The 17,390-nt window shown below is 43.4% G+C and overlaps 2 protein-coding genes across 14 annotated transcripts in view; both read right to left on the bottom strand.

Annotated features, from left to right (window-relative positions):
* LOC310700483 (homeobox protein Hox-D3-like) overlaps positions 1–17,390 on the bottom strand; it is a 150,508-nt gene that overhangs the window by 50,835 nt on the left and 82,283 nt on the right. The window contains exon 1 of one of the 13 annotated variants that reach the window (XM_083490183.1): positions 4,891–5,004. The exons of 11 other annotated variants lie outside the window; for them this stretch is intronic. The gene's annotated coding sequence lies outside the window, so the exon portion shown is untranslated. Of the gene's footprint in view, positions 1–4,890; positions 5,005–17,390 lie in introns of those variants that run through there. One more of the 13 variants, XM_083490178.1, reaches the window with a different exon arrangement.
* Positions 4,951–17,390, bottom strand: part of HOXC5 (homeobox C5) — a 75,287-nt gene continuing 62,847 nt past the window's right edge. The window contains exon 3 of the mRNA XM_083490523.1: positions 4,951–5,166. The gene's annotated coding sequence lies outside the window, so the exon portion shown is untranslated. The remainder of the gene's footprint in view (positions 5,167–17,390) is intronic.

Consider the following 17,390-nt stretch of genomic DNA (forward strand, 5'->3'; position numbering starts at 1 on the left):
GTAATGATTTCTAGAGATAGTGGGATTCATGTCAGAGGAGTTCGTTTGCTAGCCAAAGTTATGGCTTTGTCACATAATGTATGCTAGATATTTGCAGGAGTGAATCACGAATACAAGCTTTAAGGTACAAAAGGGAAGGAAGGAAGGAGAGAGAAGGAAAGAAGGAGAAAGAAAGAAAGAAAGAAAGAAAGAAAGAAAGAAAGAAAGAAAGAAAGAAAGAAAGAAAGAAAGAAAGCAGTCCAATTCTATGCATCTTTCCTGGCAAGAAAGTCTGACTAAGTTCAGTGGAGCTTACTGACTCCCAAATAAGAGATTTTGCTGCCTTCCTAGATATTTCCTTTTTCTTTTTTAAAAAAATCTTCATCCTTCTTCCAAGTAACTAGTTACTCTTTTTTTAAGTTAAACTCAGGAGCCCAGAAACCTAACACGCTGGATTTCAAATAATGGCAAGAATTAAAATGCCCTTTGCAGCATACATTTATGTTAAAGAGAGGGGGTAGGCAGGCCCTCCCTCGTTTCGAAAAGTTGAGGGAGATGGTCGGTGTGGTTTTTCGATGAAATGCAAGATTTTCAAAAACTGAAATGCCCTATTGGCTGATTTGCACCTGCTGATCTCAGGGGTGCTGCCCGTTCTGGCGGTGCTCTGATCCAGAAAGGGACTGAAGCATAAATCGTGGAAGCAAAAGTCTCCTTTCCGAGTGTCCTAAAAAAAGCTCTAACTTTAACTTGGCACACACACCTCTCCCGCGAATCCCCGCGCCCCAACGATGTATTTAACATTTACAAAACTAAGAGGGCATCTTCAAGATCACTTAAAGCAGATTAAATATGCCTGAGTGAGTCGGACCCTACGCGCTCCCTGTGTAAAACCTTGTAAAATACCTCGCTGGGCCAGGACGATCCTAGGAAAAAAATTAAGTAGATCGTGCAAGAATGAAAGTCAGCCCACCTCAGACAGACCAATCTGTTTTGGGAGATTCATAAAATGCACTTGGTGTTTACAGATTAACGGCGCGATCCTAGGCTTGCTTACTCCGAAGTAAACCCTGCTGTGTTCTCCTAACTTGCTTCCAGGAAAGTGGGCGTCTGACTGCAGTTGCCTATCTATCTATCTATCTATCTATCTATCTATCTATCTATCTATCTATCCCAGAACAGAGTAAAAACAAACAATTACTGAACCAAAAATAAGACAAAAAGGGGTCTGGGGCTAGGCTGGTTATTCCAGTCACTTGAAACGAGCCTGCATTGCTTAGAACGCTCGCTTTGAGAATAATAAAATATTTAAAACTCCAAGTCAACCTTTTTCCTATTTATTGCCGTGTATAATTCAACATTATCGCGTATTAATAAGCCAATAATGATAATCTCTATAGGAAAAGCATGCTAGCTGGGCCGCTTTTATGGCCGCCCTTATCCTTTCTAATGACCTTTGGCTCAGCAGAGTAATAACTCATTACGGAATGAGCAATTGTCTGGAGTGCCTTAAATACCTCGCGATCTCTCTCTCTCTCTCCCTCCCCCTCTACACGCCGGACACTTCCAAGAAGAGGTACTGTGTGTGAGAGTGTATGATGGACTCGTCTTCCCTGTCTTGAGACAGCTTGGAGGGAAAGGAAGAGGAGGAAGGGCCACAAAGAGAGTCTTCTTCAGTTCCCTGTGCAGCTGTGCCATAGAAGAAGCCAGAGGACTTCTTGGTGATAAAGGTGCTGTTCAGCTGGTTTTTCTGGATCTTGTCATTTCTGGATCCCCTGTCTCTTTTGGCAACAGCAGCTCCCAAGTAGCAGCACCCACTGTTGACAAATAAACAATTAAATAAATAAATGATGCTGCCATCATGACAATGGCCTATGATCAAGCCTCAAAATGCCATCGTGAAGTGAGTCGCTATCCTGCAAACACACACCCATCTTCCCAGTGTATAAAATCCATATAGTAGGACAGGCCCATGTCCATGTGTGTAGAATTGTGACTCACTTCGCAATGGTGTTCTGAAGATAGATGCCATAAAGATCGCAGGCTGTTGCGATGAAGGTAGTAGTGGTGTCGGCAGTAGAGCAGAACAACAATACTACTCCAAGCAAAATACTCTCTCAGTCTCGCCTTCATCTTTATTATATCATATCATATAATTCATATTTTATATAATTTAATATAATATATAATTTAAAGCAGCAATGCTGGAATTTGAACCCAAGCTCATCCAGTCCAGTTGGAAGAGGCTGAGTCAGGCAAGGTAGCTACGCAGATGAAAGGGTTGGGTGGTGGTGCATGCAGAGATGGGATTTATTGTAAAGTTATAGGATGTACTTTATTGCCTTCCCCTCATTTGTATGGGTGTAAAAAAAAAATTGAACTTTTAAGGAAATTCAATCCAATTGCCTTGTAAGATATGCAAGACTGAAATGTGGCTTTCTTTTCTTTTAACTCCTTGTTGAAAGATGTTAGTTATTTTAAAATTGTTTCCAGTTATATTAAAGACAAATTGAAAAGCAAAACATAGTCTTAGTAGTGTTCTTCTCCCCCCATCCCTTTCAGGATTTCAGATCTCAATCCTATGTGTACACACCCAAAACAGAGAGAGAGAGCGAGACCTGAGCTCGGGCCTTATAGATTTGCCTTAAACGCTTTGAATGCAGACATGGTTTTCCTAGGGAAATTAAAGTGATTTGCTTAGGTGAGGCCATGAGTTTCCCCGCCTCTTTTTTCTTTTTTCTTTTTTTGGGGAAAACAAATATTTTTTATAAAAACAGGAAACAAAATAGCCCACCAACAACTGTACACATATGGCTAAAGTCCTCCCCAGATAATTTTATAGGAAGTTAAATACAAGTCACCTTGCTGTGACAGAAAATCATAAACATTTTTGAATATCTGATATGCATAGAAACCGATCTTGTTTAAAAACCTATGCTATTCTCTCTAACCCAAATGAAAGCAAATAGGAAAAACATGGGATTAATGTATGGCTAGGTGGCTATTGCCCCCATGGTATCCTGAACATCAGTGTCCCTCAGACTTGGTGACTAAAAGTATTGGGACTGAAAGTATTGGGCGCATGGACATTTAAGCTGTAAGTAATCACAATACGTAAGGCTATAGAACATATTTACTGCTTACACAGTGCAGATGTTAAAGCAGGTGCCTTAACATGCAACCCCCACACCTTATATTATTATTTTTAGTGCATGCGGAGTTAACTCTTTTGCTACTACAGTACTGGATAGGAAGGGAAAACAGATGCACAAACCCATAAAGGGAATAGTTAAATTGCCAGTTTATAAATAGTGGGTCAAAGAGTAGGTAGAGTGTCCTTCTCAGTGAACATAGGGAGTTTTGACTCCAGCACCTAAGAAAATTTGCCTCTGTGTCATTCCAGTGTTTTCTTGCAGTACAGCATTAGTCCCAGAGAATGACCGAAACAGAATTATCACTGCACAGAATTCAGCTGGTGAAACTGACCAAGCTTTCAAGCATCACACCATACAGTCCATCTTTGATCAGAAATGAGAATCAGAAAGCAGAATGAAAATGAAGTCTCACGTCCATTTTTTTAGACACCATCTAGGATCCGTAGTATTTTTTTATTTTAAGGTGCAACATGGTAGAACTTTTAAGTGTACATTTATGAAAGCAATGGTTGAATTCAGCAAACATGTTTACTGTATGTCAAAGGTAAATCCATCAGGCACCTCTAACTCACTGGGGCTCTTTGGACTATATTTGGGGGGCAAACTTGGGTTGCTGCTGTGTAAAGTGTGAAAGATCCCTAGGATGTAATTAAGATTCATGGAAAGCAATGCAAATATTGCCAGTGACTGGATGTTGCCAATGAACAAGAAGTTGGCAAAAGAATGCAAATATTTCAAGATGTTTCAGGAAAATAATGGCTTGCCCATGAGTAATAACAATATTTCATCGACAGAGAATCTGATACACACACAATACATCTAACATCTATTTGCACAAGCAATTCAGCACAATGGCTTTTCATCCAGCGCCCGCAGAGTGTGGCCGCACTGGCCTTGCCAGAAACGGAAACTCAGCCAGTGCTGCTCTCATTGTGGGCTGAGGTACAGTGAGCCAAACACAACCCAACTTGTGTGCATGCTGATTCAGTTCTGTGAACTCAGCACACAGCACCAAACTTTGATATTTTCACAACTGAATCAAAAGTTCAGAATGACATCCTTAAAGGGAAAAGATTGACACATAGACATGAAGGCTGGAAGGAGGAATCTACTGGCCTAAAGCAACTACTTCATGCCTCATTTTGGTAAAGTCAAACCTGCTAACAACTGCAGAGGCAGAAATGTAGGCTAGGATGGTCATTCTGGTGCATGGACTCTATAAGCTAGAGTGTCTTATTGGCTTCATAGTTCCTGCCAATGATTGATGTATTCTGGTATGTGTGAGATTTCAACAACTATCAAGCCTCCCAAAGACATACATCAGTAGTGTTAATGAAAGGAGGGCATACTTAAAATATACCACATGCAGAAGATGGTCGCTCAGCTGCTCTGAAATGTTCACAAAGCATAACCCACATCACAAACATCATCCCATTTCACCACCCGCCGAAGTGCTCATGCAGCCTGGTGCTGAGATCTCGCTGTTCATCCCACTGTTTTTCGAATTCAACAAGGTTGTAAATTCTGTGCCAAGTTCATTACAAGTTTATTATCTTAGCTGTAGCCATAACAACAACAAAATACAAGGAACAATGCACAGGATAAAGGGGGTGTACAAAAGCAGTATTGTACACATCCAGTTCACATGGCACCCTTTTGACAATGGATGACATTAAATTTTACTAAATCTTCCCTAGGGTTAGCCATCATATATACAAAAGTAGAAACATTATGTATGTAGACAACTCTTAAGTATTACCCCAAAAATGCCTGTTTCAGGATGACTGACCCGTACTGAATCGTCTGCTTCATATCCAAGTGACCATCTACAGCTCCAGGTTTACTCATAAAGTACTTATATAGAATTATTCCTCATTGAGAAGGTCAATTCCGTAGTTGAGTTCCCAGGCCAATCTTTTGAGTGATGTAAGCTCCCATCCAGGAGCCTCATTCTTTTTTTTCCCCAGTCAAGGATCCAAGGATGCAAAGGAACGTCTTGGTAGAAGTGCTGCCCTTGTGATACACATGGATGTTCCTACAACAAAATATGACCAATATCAAACATTATTTAGCCTTACCTGCGTAGCTGCTATTGGGACATTTTGTCAAATAATGTCACACATCCTAAGATTGATAGAAGGGTGCAAGCAAAAGATCACACTTTAAAAAATTAGATTCATTAATGCAGAATGGTTCCATGTTGGGTTGCCACACTAATGGAGACTTACTCCATCCATAAACATTCAAAAATCAGGGAAGATAGAAACCACAACAACAGTACTTTGGCAAAACAGAGCAAGAAAGTGAATTTGAGTGGGTTATAGGATAGAAAATGTACACAAAGTGATTCTGAATTAGTCTCTTCTCTGAAACTATATGCTAAAAGTTCATATTTTAGTATCCTGACAGTCATTTTCAGATATAGATAAACTACCAGTATATACACCAATACACATATACCTACATCTTTGACATCCTAGGCATTTAGAAAACACACTGTAGAAGCAGATGTGTAAAAACAACAGAACTGGTAATACATAACTGTATTGATCACATCCCGCCGAGGCTAGGAAATGTCAAGAACCAATTTCTAAGGATCAACATATTCTGTTCAACTGAAGTTACTTTTAATCAAAGGGCACTGAGGCCTTTTCGTATCACACCCATGGGGAAAATACCAGCGCCTGTTGGTTCAGCAGCTTAAAGAATTGCAGTGCAGGTAAATATTTTCTGAGGCCAATAAGCAAAACAAAGGATATCTAACACTGCCCAGGATCATGTGTAATCGAACACTTTGCAAGCACCAAGGCCATTGCAACTTTATACAGGGCACTGCTTGGTTAATACCAGCATGTTAATTTGCTAGCTTGCTATGGTCATACGTCAACCCTCTTCAAGAAACTATGGTGGCAGCATTGAAAAGTACAGGACAGGGAGCCTCTATTCATTCTGATTTATTGGTGACAAAACAAATTCATTAGGGCTCGATCATCAAAGAGCCTACATCTTAAAAAGCTGGCTAAGGTGTAGAGCTTTTAAAGGCCCACTCTGTCAAAGAGAAATGAAAGGAAATTGGCATGAAGAGAATCAGCTATTCACCCTGAGATGTGGGTTGTGTTTTCATTCTTTGCATGCTAATATCGCAACTACTTGGTTTGTGGCAGAATATAGAGAAAACAACAGCACTTTTGCATTGGGGAAAGCTATTCTTGTGGGTGTCTTTCAACACTGACAGTGGTTTTCCTAGCAATGGATGCAATTCAGGTCCTTTCAAATCTATGGGAGCTTTGGCTTCTGTGGAAGATGGGATTGTACCCAATATCACCACAAGTTTTGTACACCTGTCTTGCCTGAAATCAACCGGAAGGTTGATTTCCCATCAGGCATATGCCAGTACTCAGTTGGATTGACACAGGAGGACCATGCGGTGTGTGTGTGTGTGTGTGTGTGTGTGTGTGTGTGTGTGTGTGTGTGTACTTTGCCATATCTATAGGCTCTAAACCCCTAGAACAATAATGTAGAAAGGAGGTGTGGAATTTCAAAATAGAATGAAAATGAACTAACAAGTACCAAACATCCTCTAGGCTCATATTTTGGATTGAAAGCAGCAATTTAATGGGTGGTTCATAGAAAAACACATTGTGGAGTATTGACCTTATTTTGATCCTGTATGGTGCCATTGCTTCTCCTGGCTGCTGCCGCTGCATCAATAATATCCCTTCCCCCACCTAGTTACTGCTTCTTTCTTCTTAAACACAAGCATGATTCCAGCCAATGAGAGATCACACAGTGAGTTGGAAACCATTATGATCCTGCATAGTGACACCACCAAGGGCAAATAAAGTCCATTGAGAGAGTGGGAGGGAGAAATTAAATGAAATGACATTTGGCGGGGGGATTTGTTTTATAATATTTCTACACCTCTTACATTAAAAGAAATTTACAAAAGCAAAGTACATATTAAACCGATATCACAGACAAAGGTACAGTCAGTGCTTTTTTCTGGGGTACGCATATCCCTGAACATTTTGTGAATCTAAGTTTGGCAGCATTGAGGGGCACTATTTCAATATGAGTAGGAAAATGAGAGTACCCCTAAACAGTTTTTTTTAAGAAGAAAAAAGCACTGGGTACAGTGCTTGTGACTTCATAAGCATCGCTAAAAATTTCTCAACAAAACTGAGGCATTTTTAAACGTTGCTGAATACGTTTCCAAAAAAATTAACATCATCCCTAACATCATCGGGCGAAGTGGGAAGGGGAATTTTAGCACTTCCTGCTTCCCTAGATTCCTGATTATAGTGCAGATGCAGGCTAGAAACGTACTTCACTTCATCAAGAACAAATATTACAAATGGCTGACTAACCAACTTGCCACATGGACACTGCAGTAAATTAATACTTGATAAATGGCCACCTATGTTCATTCCTAGGTAGAAGTTGTCCTCTTCCTTCGTGCACTGGATTTGAAAGATAATGGGTTTGATTCTATGGGCTTCAGAGATCAGAACTCAGGTTCATCCTCCCCTGTTCCCAATTTGATGCCTTCTCTGTCTGCCTACCCCTTCTGGAGCCTGGGTTGCTATTGGGGGGGGGGTCCTTCTATGAACCTTGATTTATGGATATGGACATACTAATTTCGGGTAGGTAACCTTGTTGATCTGACGCAGTCGGGGGAAAAAATCTGTAGAAGTGTGCATGCACACAAAAACTTATTACAGAACAAACTTAGTTGGTCTATAAGGTGCTACTGGACAGTTTATTTGTTTTTGTTTGTTTATTTTATTTTGACATACTGTACTAATGTTATTCAAGTTCAGCCTTCCCATTTGCTGCTTTAACAAAACTACACACACCACTTAGGGTCGCCTACACAACCTCCTAAGTGCAGCCAATCATAAGCCACATCTGCACTCTGCATATAAAGCACTCTCATACTGCTTAAAAGAGGCATGGCTTCCCCCAAAGAATCCTGGGAAATGTAGTTTGTTAAGGGTTCTGAGAGCTGTTAGGAGATTCCTATTCTCTTCCCAGAGCCCACAATTCCCACAATTCCCTGGGAAGAGGGATTGATTGTTAAATTACTCTGGGGGTTGTAGATCTGTGAGGGGAGTAAAAAAAGGGTAAAGGTAAAGGACACCTGACAGTTAAGTCCGGGTGCAAATGACTCTGGTGTTGTGGCGCTCATCTCACTTTACAGGCCGAGGGAGCCGACGTTTGTCCGCAGACAGTTTTTCCGGATCACGTGGCCAGCATGACTAAGCCGCTTCTGGCGAAACCAGAGCAGTGCACGAAAATGCCGTTTACCTTCCCGCTGGAGCGGTACCTATTTATCTACTTGCACTGGTGTGCTTTCAAACTGCTAGGTGGGCAGGAGCTGGGACCGAGCAACTGGCGCTCACCCTGTCGTGGGGATTTGAACCGCCAGCCTTCTGATCGGCAAGCCCTAGGCTCAGTGGTTTACACCACAGCGCCACCCGCATCCCTGTTGTGAGGGGAGTAGGGATCTCTTAATAACTTTTGGCACTCTAACTACTGTTCCCAGGATTCTTTGGAAGAGGCCATGGCTGTTGTATGATAGTGTTTGAAATGAATAATGTAGATAGGACTCTAGACCTGTAGGAATGTTTGATTTCTCACGCCTGATCTATCCTTAGTTTACAGTGAAATGAATAATCTCACTAAAATCAGTAGGGCTAACCTGGGATAAATTTCCTAAAGATCACAGTATAACATCTTAGGGTGTGTTCCCCTTCTTTAAAAAAATAAATAAATCCAATTTATTTATCTTATTTTGCCTTTTTCCTCCAAGGACCTTAGAATAGTTGACATGGGCTTACGCTATTTTATTCTGGCAGCAACCCAGTGTGGGGCAGGAAAGGCTTTTCCAAGGCCACCAGCGAAACTTTCAGCTATACAGTGGTACCTTGGGTTACATACACTTCAGGTTACATATGCTTCAGACTCCGCTAACCCAGAAATAGTACCTCGGGTTAAGAACTTTGCTTCAGAATGAGAACAGAAATTGTGCTCCAGCGGCGCGGCGGCAGCTGGAGGCCCGATTAGCTAAAGTGGTGCTTCAGGTTAAGAACAGTTTCAGGTTAAAAACGGACCTCCAGAATGAATTAAGTTCTTAACCCAAGGTACCACTGTACAGTGAACTGAAATTGGGTCCTAATTCAAGTACAACATACTATCCACTACACCAGTATTATTATTTTTTATCTTTTCAGATGTGGATTGTGTATACATTTCCATTTACTCTGCATCCATGCACTCCCACCGCTGGTTTGGGATCTGGTGTACATATGACATTAGCCACAATCCATTCCTTATGAAATACTGTGTTTTGGTGCATTGAGAAAATTAATGGCCTTGCTACATTTTACATGGCAAGATCCCATTTCTGTTCAGTGTTCCAGTCAGTCAGTCAGTCAGTCAGTCAAGCCTTCGTCCAGGATATTCCATTCCACTACCACCACCTCCATTTTTAATTCCCCCGACAACAACCAACCAGAAAGTGTACTGAGCTGGGGGGTTTTGGAGGAAAGGATCCACCCTTAGATTTCTTATAAAAATGTTGTGTAGAGCTCCAAACCTTAGAGTACCCTGAAGTCTGGTGATAACTCCCACCTGTGTCTCAATACTGTCATTTTGGCTACATGAAGATCCAAACTCATATAACTGAGTTTACTATTACTATAAGAAGCTAATGCCGTTTATTAATTGCATTTACCAGTATATCTCACCTTCTGTCCAAGGAGCTCAAGGTGGTTTACACTCCTCATTGAATCCTGTGTGGTAGAGTAGGCCGAGAGGCAATGACTGGCTCAAGGTTACCCAGTGAGTTTCATGACCAAGATTTAAACCCTAGTCTCCCAGGTGCTAGTCCGACTCTCTAACCACTACACCACACACTGGCTCACATAATGTGTATGTACAGGCACCTCAAACTTTAACTAGTTTAATAGTTGTGCCCCTTCCTTCCCCCAGGGAATCTTAGAACATGTATCTCCAACCTTTTCAGACCCAGGACCTACATTTAACCCTATTGTGCATTTGGGGATCCATTTCTTAATCTTCTACCATATATTCGCTCCTGTTGTGACCCAGTTTGGATCAGGCTATGACCCACTAGTGGGTCCCGACCCACCATTTGAAGATCAGTGCCCCAAAATTGTAAGAAGGGTGGGTGCTTGGGATCTCTATGAGAAGCAAACTACAATTCGATTCTTTGTGAGCAACTTACGTTGCCAAACTGCAATTCCCAGGATTGTGGGAAGTCAGGGCAACAGTTAAATTGCTATAAAATAGATGAATACAGTGCAAACAGGCCCTTAGTTTTTCCTTCTCCTCCTTCCTCTCCCTGACTCTCTCCTTTTCTGGAAAAAAAAGCATAGAAAAATGTGGTGTTGCTTTTGCGTCTGATTTATCCACCTAAGCATGACCAAGCTGAGGTTCGTAACAGCCCACCAATTCCAGCTCAGTGCCATAATGATACTCTTTCTTTCTTTCTTTCTTTCTTTCTTTCTTTCTTTCTTTCTTTCTTTCTTTCTTTCTTTCTTTCCATTAGTAGAAAGGGAGAGGGGCAGAGGAGATGAGCCCCATATCTGTTACATGGCTTCTACGTTCTTCCTGCCATAGACGGTATTCTTTTCCTTGCCTTTCCATTATATATTTTGAAGCATAAGATAAGTCTGCTGGGAGGGATGTCAAGTGCTTTAAAGTCATTTGCCAGGAAGTGGCTGCTACCATCATCTCCTTCTCCCCACCCCCACCCCACCTCCACTCCCTCCTCCCACCTAATTATACTCCATCAGAGTTCTTCAACATGGGTGTTGAATTTAAGCACCTGCTTAAATTCAACCCCTTTCAACAAAGCCCTCTTAATCACGTGCTTTAACTTTGATCAAGTGATTAAATGTCACAGAGACCAGTGGGACTTAAGCAGGTGCTCCTAATGCTTTGATGACTTCAGATAGGATTACTTCCATCCTTGGATACTTAAGTACTTTTCCTGGACAGAAGCCAATGAGACTACTTGATCATGTGTTTGAGGCAATCACCTTGTAGTCATTTTTTAGTAGACTCCTACTGATTTTCCCACTCTAGACCCTATTCTTCCAGTCCCGCATTTCACCTTCTTAAACTCGTGGTCTCTTGAGGGATGGGTTTATCTGAATATGCATAGTAGATAAGCAACCAGGCCTACTTGCACAAGGAAGCTATCGCCTACTATTTATTTACTTACGATATTTCTGTCCTGCTCTTTGTCTTGCAAGATGATCCCAGAGTGAGCTATAATTGCTGGTAAAATACATAACCAACAATAAAAGATAGTTACAGATAGGTAGCCGTGTTGGTCTGCCATAGTCAAAATAAAAAAATTCCTTCCAGTAGCACCTTAAAGACCAACTAAGTTAGTTCTTGGTATGAGCTTTCGTGTGCATGCACACTTCTTCAGATACCACTGAAGAAGTGTGCATTCTTATCTGAAGAAGTGTGCATGCACACGGAAGCTCATGCCAAGAACTAACTTAGTTGGTCTTTAAGGTGCTACTGGAAGGAATTTTTTTATTTTAATAAAAGATAGGTCGTTGGCATCCATCTGTCTCGAGAGACAATGGAGTGTGCCTCTGGGGTGAAGTCAAACTGCTGTGTTAGCAGCACCAAAGTGACTTTCCCCATATGGAGGCCCTGGGCTGCCCAGGTGACAAGACCCCCCTCTTGGCCTTGCTCAGGGGTCAGCAACCTTTTCCAGCTGTGGGCCGGTCCACTGTCCCTCAGACCATGTGGTGGGCCGGACTATTTTTTTTGGGGGGGGGGAATGAACGAATTCCTATGCCCCACAAATAACCCAGAGATGCAATTTAAATAAAAGGACACATCCTACTCATGTAAAAAAAATGCTGATTCCCGGACCGTCCACAGGCTGGATTGAGAAAGTGATTAGGTTGGCTGCCCCTGGCCTTGCTGATGTGGTCCAAAGGAAACCAGAGAAATTTGTTTGGCACCAGCTTGGCTGCCAGAGTTGCCAGAAGGAGGCATACAAGATGCCACCTAACTGTCTTAGAGACTCCACTCCAGGTTTGTGCACAGTTAGCCTTTTCTTCTCCTGGAGATATCCTGTAAGGCAGCAGCGGTTTAGGATCAGAGTTGTCCTTCTCCAAATGGGCTACCTTCCCAGGTTGACCCATCTGCCCCTCACTTCCCTGTACAGCATGTGCAGAAACTGCCTTCTTGGCTGTTAGACCCACAATTGGTCTCAACCGCTCACTCCACCAGAGCCTGTCTTCGCATGCAAGGAATAGCCCTAAGTCACCAAGGGTTTGAGACACATCAGCTACCCTCACCTAGTTTAGCCAGCCAGTCAAAGGTGTTCCTGGGTGTGGCCACTGTCGCATGCTGACAGCTTCTAGGAGCCACAGGTGAGAGCTGAGTGCAGGGTGGGGACCAAAGATGGACAATCTACCTCAGAAGGAGGATGACATGTCCCTCACCAGAGGTTCTACTCCTTCTCTAACCCATAAAGGTAAAGGGTAAAGGGACCCCTGACCATTAGGTCCAGTCATGGCCGACTCTGAGGTTACGGCGCTCATCTCGCTTTATTGGCCGAGGGAGCTGGCATACAGCTTCCGGGTCATGTGGCCAGCATGACTAAGCTGCTTCTGGTGAACTAGAACAATGCATGGAAATGCTGTTTACCTTCCCGCCAGAGCAGTACCTATTTATCTACTTGCACTTTGACATGCTTTCGAACTGCTAGGTTGGCAGGAGCAGAGACCGAGCAACGGGAGCTCACCCCGTCACAGGGATTCGAACCACCGACCTTCTGATCGGCAAACCCTAGGCTCTGTGGTTTAACCCACAGCACCACCCGTGTCCCCTATCACCCCATGCACCCCCCCAAAAAAAGATAGGTAACTCAAGAAACAGTAGACATAAGTGGTCAACAGGTCACCCCAAGGCCTAGGTGAATAAATACATTTTTAATTGGTAATGAAAACTTAGAAGAGTTGGCACTACTCAGTTTTGTAAAGAGAGGTCATTACAGAGCTGGGTCCCCTGTACTGAGGATGCCCTTTCCTGCCTCACCGCATATCTAATTTCAGGATGATGTGGGACCATCAAAGGACATCCCTGTCAGATCTCAGAGTACAGGAAAGTCTGTAAGGGAGAAGACACTATTATAAGACACTTTCCTTCAGCAAACCTAACTGAAAATTATATTCCTCTGTCCCTGTGGACCACTTCACACATTGCATGGCAACAAATGCAGGTTTGGCACCCAGGCGACACCTGCAGCTGCTATCAGCTGCCTGTCAAGTGTGCTTGTATGATCCCCATTGCGCCCACACTTTACACATTTAGGAGTACACTTGAAGCATCTCAGATATTTCTTTTAATTGGCCCAATTAATTTCAATTTTTTCTTCTTCTAATTCATATTTCCCAGTGTAGTGAGCGGGACTATCCACACCCCTGACCGTTCCTCCTAGACACCGGCAGGACTTGGCCAGGAAGGGGGAGAGATCGCTAGTTGTTGCAGATCACAAGCCAAACAGTAAAGCTGCCACCACCTCCTTTCCTAGACCACCCTCGAATGGGGTTCAAAGAGAAGAACCCCCCCTTCAGTATTTATTGGGTTTGCCCAGCCCTGAGTCACTTTACCGTGACGCAGACAGAAATTCAACAGCTGGATGTCCAAACGGTAAGGCACCCATTTAGCTTCCCCGAGCAAAGGCACAGAGTACAAAAGACAAAAAGTCCGTTTCCAAGTTTATTGAAAAAGCCACTCAAAAGTTGCACATTTCTTAGAAGGTTACAAACAAAAAATAAAAACATTGTAAAATATAACTAGCTAAAACCATACCCACCCAGCAACAATAGTTCAAAACACAGTGAGTAGCCAAGAGGCGAAATACCAGGGCAAGATGTTCTGCACTTTGCATCTGAATTCCCAAATCCTTTATCCTTGAAAACCCACGTGGAGGACAGATTAGGGACCAATCATTTATTTAGGCCAATTACCAATTTACCAAAGGCTATATGATAAGACTATATCTTCTGATTGTCAGGAGACCGGCACAGTGAACTTTGTTTAGACTCAGAAACCTTGAGATCAAAAGGCTGCTCCCTCTGTTCCCAGGCCTCTCTTTCATGTACCAGGTTCCCAAATTGTATATTACTTGATAGCCTCCTGTACCTTTTTACAACCCAATCCATACTCAGGCCCCCAGCTGCGCCAGGGTCTACAAATCAGATAACATCTCATCCTGCCCAGAGTCAAGATGTAATTGACTCGCACCTCTAGAGACAGGGAGTTTTACGTTTAAAAAGACCAGACACCCATTCCCCAGAAGGCCACAGTTTTATCCCTCCCACAATGCCTCACTCCTGCGTGAGCCAGCATTTGGACATACCAAGATTTCCCAACTTCACTACACCCTCCCCTCTAAGATGAAATTAAAGGGTTAAGCCCCTAAATTTTATCAGTACTATTTACACAATTGAGGTAGTTCCAACCAATCTGGGGCATTTAGTACAGTCATACCTCAGGTTAAAGACGCTTCAGGTTGAGCATTTTCAAGTTGTGTTCTGTGGTGACCCGGAAGTAATGGAACAGGTTATCTCCAGCTTTCGCCGCTTGCGCATGTGCAGACGCTCAAAATTATGTCATGCGCAGAAGCGGCGAATCACGACGCGCAGACGCAAGTTGCGTTCTGCTCAGGATGTGAACGGGGCTCTGGAACGGATCCCGTTTGCATCCAGAGGTACCACTGTACCTCTAAAATAGCAACTCACTCCACAGACTGCTACAAGCAGGACAGGGTGTCCGTGACTGCGTTCATTTTCCCAGGTATATGAGAAACTGTGAACTGATAGTCTTGAAGGGTCAGACTCCATCTGAGTAACTTCTGGTCAGTGTGTTTCACTCTTTCTAACCAGCACAAAGGTGAATGGTCAGTTTGGACTTCACAATTATTCCCCCACAAGTAGGGGTGGAGTTTGACCAAAGCCCAAACCAAAGCAAGGCATGCTTTTTCGACAGTGGAATAATTCTGCTCACGTGGTAGCAACTTTTTGCTCAAACACACAACTGGACGCCAGGTTCCTTCCTCATCTTGCTGAAGCTGTACACCCCCTAATCCTGTTTGCCTAGCGTCTGTCTGTACTACAAAGGGTTGGGCGCAAGCATCACTGTTGAGCTCACTAATGCCTGTTTTAACATTTCAAAAGCATGCTGACACTCCTCAGTCCAGGTCACCTTAACAGGCAGAGATTTCTTACGCAAAATCGTCAAAGGGGTGCAAGGGTTGCTTAATAAACCTTCGATAATAATTCACTAGCCCAATAAAGGACTGCACATCCCTTTTTGTCTGTGGGCAAGGCCATTTCTGTACATGCTGGACCTTGGCCTCCAGGGATTTGATATTTCCAGACCCCACCCTAAACCCCCAATAAATCACCTCTCCTTGAGCAAACTGACACTTGGAGATCTTCACCGTCAGGTTGGCTTCCTGTAACCATGACAAAACACTCTGCACATGCCTAAGATGCTCCCCCCAGGAATTAAAAAAGATAGCCAGATCATCTAAGTAGGCACAACAAAAATCACTCACATCATGTATCAGAGAATTAATCAGTCGCTGGAATGCCGTGGGCGCATTGCGCAATCCAAAAGGTAACACCTTAAATTGATATAGTCCTACATGGGTAACGAAGGCAGATTTTTCTGATGCCTCAAAGGAATTTGCCAAAATCCTTTGGTCAAATCCAGGACCGTGATTAACTTTGCTCTCCCTAGCTTTTCAATCAGGGTGTCAATTCTGGGCAAGGGACAAACATCAGGGAGGGTCACAGAGTTAATATGCCGATAATCCACACAAAAACAAATGGTGGAATCAGCCTTAGGGACCAAAACGATGGGAGAAGCCCAGGCTCTCTTACTGGGCTCTATAACTCCCAAATCAAGCATTTCCCACAATTCAGCCTCAATGTTTCAGGCATGAGCTTCACTGACCCTATAAGGCCATGATGCAATAGGTGCAGCATCACCAGTGTTAAAATGGTGCTGTATCAAATGAGTCCTCCCTGGTTTAGTATGGAAAGTACGGTCAAAAGACTGTAAAACATCAAAGAACCCCCTAGCCTGTTGTTTGGACAAGGTAGGTAAGCATAACACATCCAAGATACAGTGGACACTCAGGTTGTGAACGTGATCCGTGCGGGATGCACGTCCACAGCCCGCAGCGTTCGCAACCCGCGTCTGCGCATGTGCAGGTTGCGATTTGGTCTTCTGCGCATGCGCAAAGCACCATTTAGCGCTTCTGCGCATGCACGACCGCCGAAACCTGGAAGTAACCTGTTCCAGTACTTCCAGGTTTCGGCAGTCCGCAACCCGAAAAAATGCAACCTGAAGTAGCTGTAACCCAAGGTATGACTGTACTTCCAGCCTGTTTTATTCCTCCAAGAGGTCTATAGAGGCTGTAGGCACCTCCTCTCGACCTCCAGAGATGGCCAACACAGAAAGCTCAGATTCAAGGTACCTTTTCAAAGAATTGACATGATATTCTCTCGATGCATCATGCAGCTCCTGGCATTCCACCAGATAGCTCACAGAGCTCAACTTGGCCTTCACTATGCCAGGCCCATGCCATTTGACTGCCAGTTTGTGGGGTCGGGTGGGTTTCAACACTAAAACCTGATCTCCCACTTCAAAACTTTTTGTCACCACCTTCAAATCATAAAAACATTTCTGTTCCAACCGAGCACCCTCCAAATTCTCCTTGGCAAGTTGCCAGATGTCAGACAACGTCTGCCTCAGGTTAGCAAAATACTCAGACATAGAAGGTACCTTAATCTCCTCCTCCGACGCCTCCAACTCCCTCCGGAGCATGGACAGAGGAGTATTCAAGAGTCGGCCAAAAATCAACTGGTTGGGCGCAAACCCTAGACTCCTTTGATAAGCATCACTGTAAGCAGACACAACTAAAGGCAGATCTTGATCCCAGCTAGACCCATGGGCCAGGGCATACTTCCGCAACATCTGCTCGAGAGTTTTCTGAACTCTTTTTATAAACCCATTTCCCTGGTGCTGATCCACAACACTAGTGTGATGGTGGACCTTTGCCAGCTGCAAAACCTTCTGAGTTAGCTCAGCCATTACATTGGTTCCCAGATCACTCACTAGAACCTTAGGTATCCCCAAAGAACCAAAGGCCAAAACCAAAGCTTTCGCAAGATTTTGGGCAGAAGT

The sequence above is a fragment of the Podarcis liolepis genome (assembly GCF_965112155.1).
Source record: "Podarcis liolepis genome assembly, chromosome: 2".
Lineage (NCBI taxonomy): Eukaryota > Metazoa > Chordata > Lepidosauria > Squamata > Lacertidae > Podarcis > Podarcis liolepis.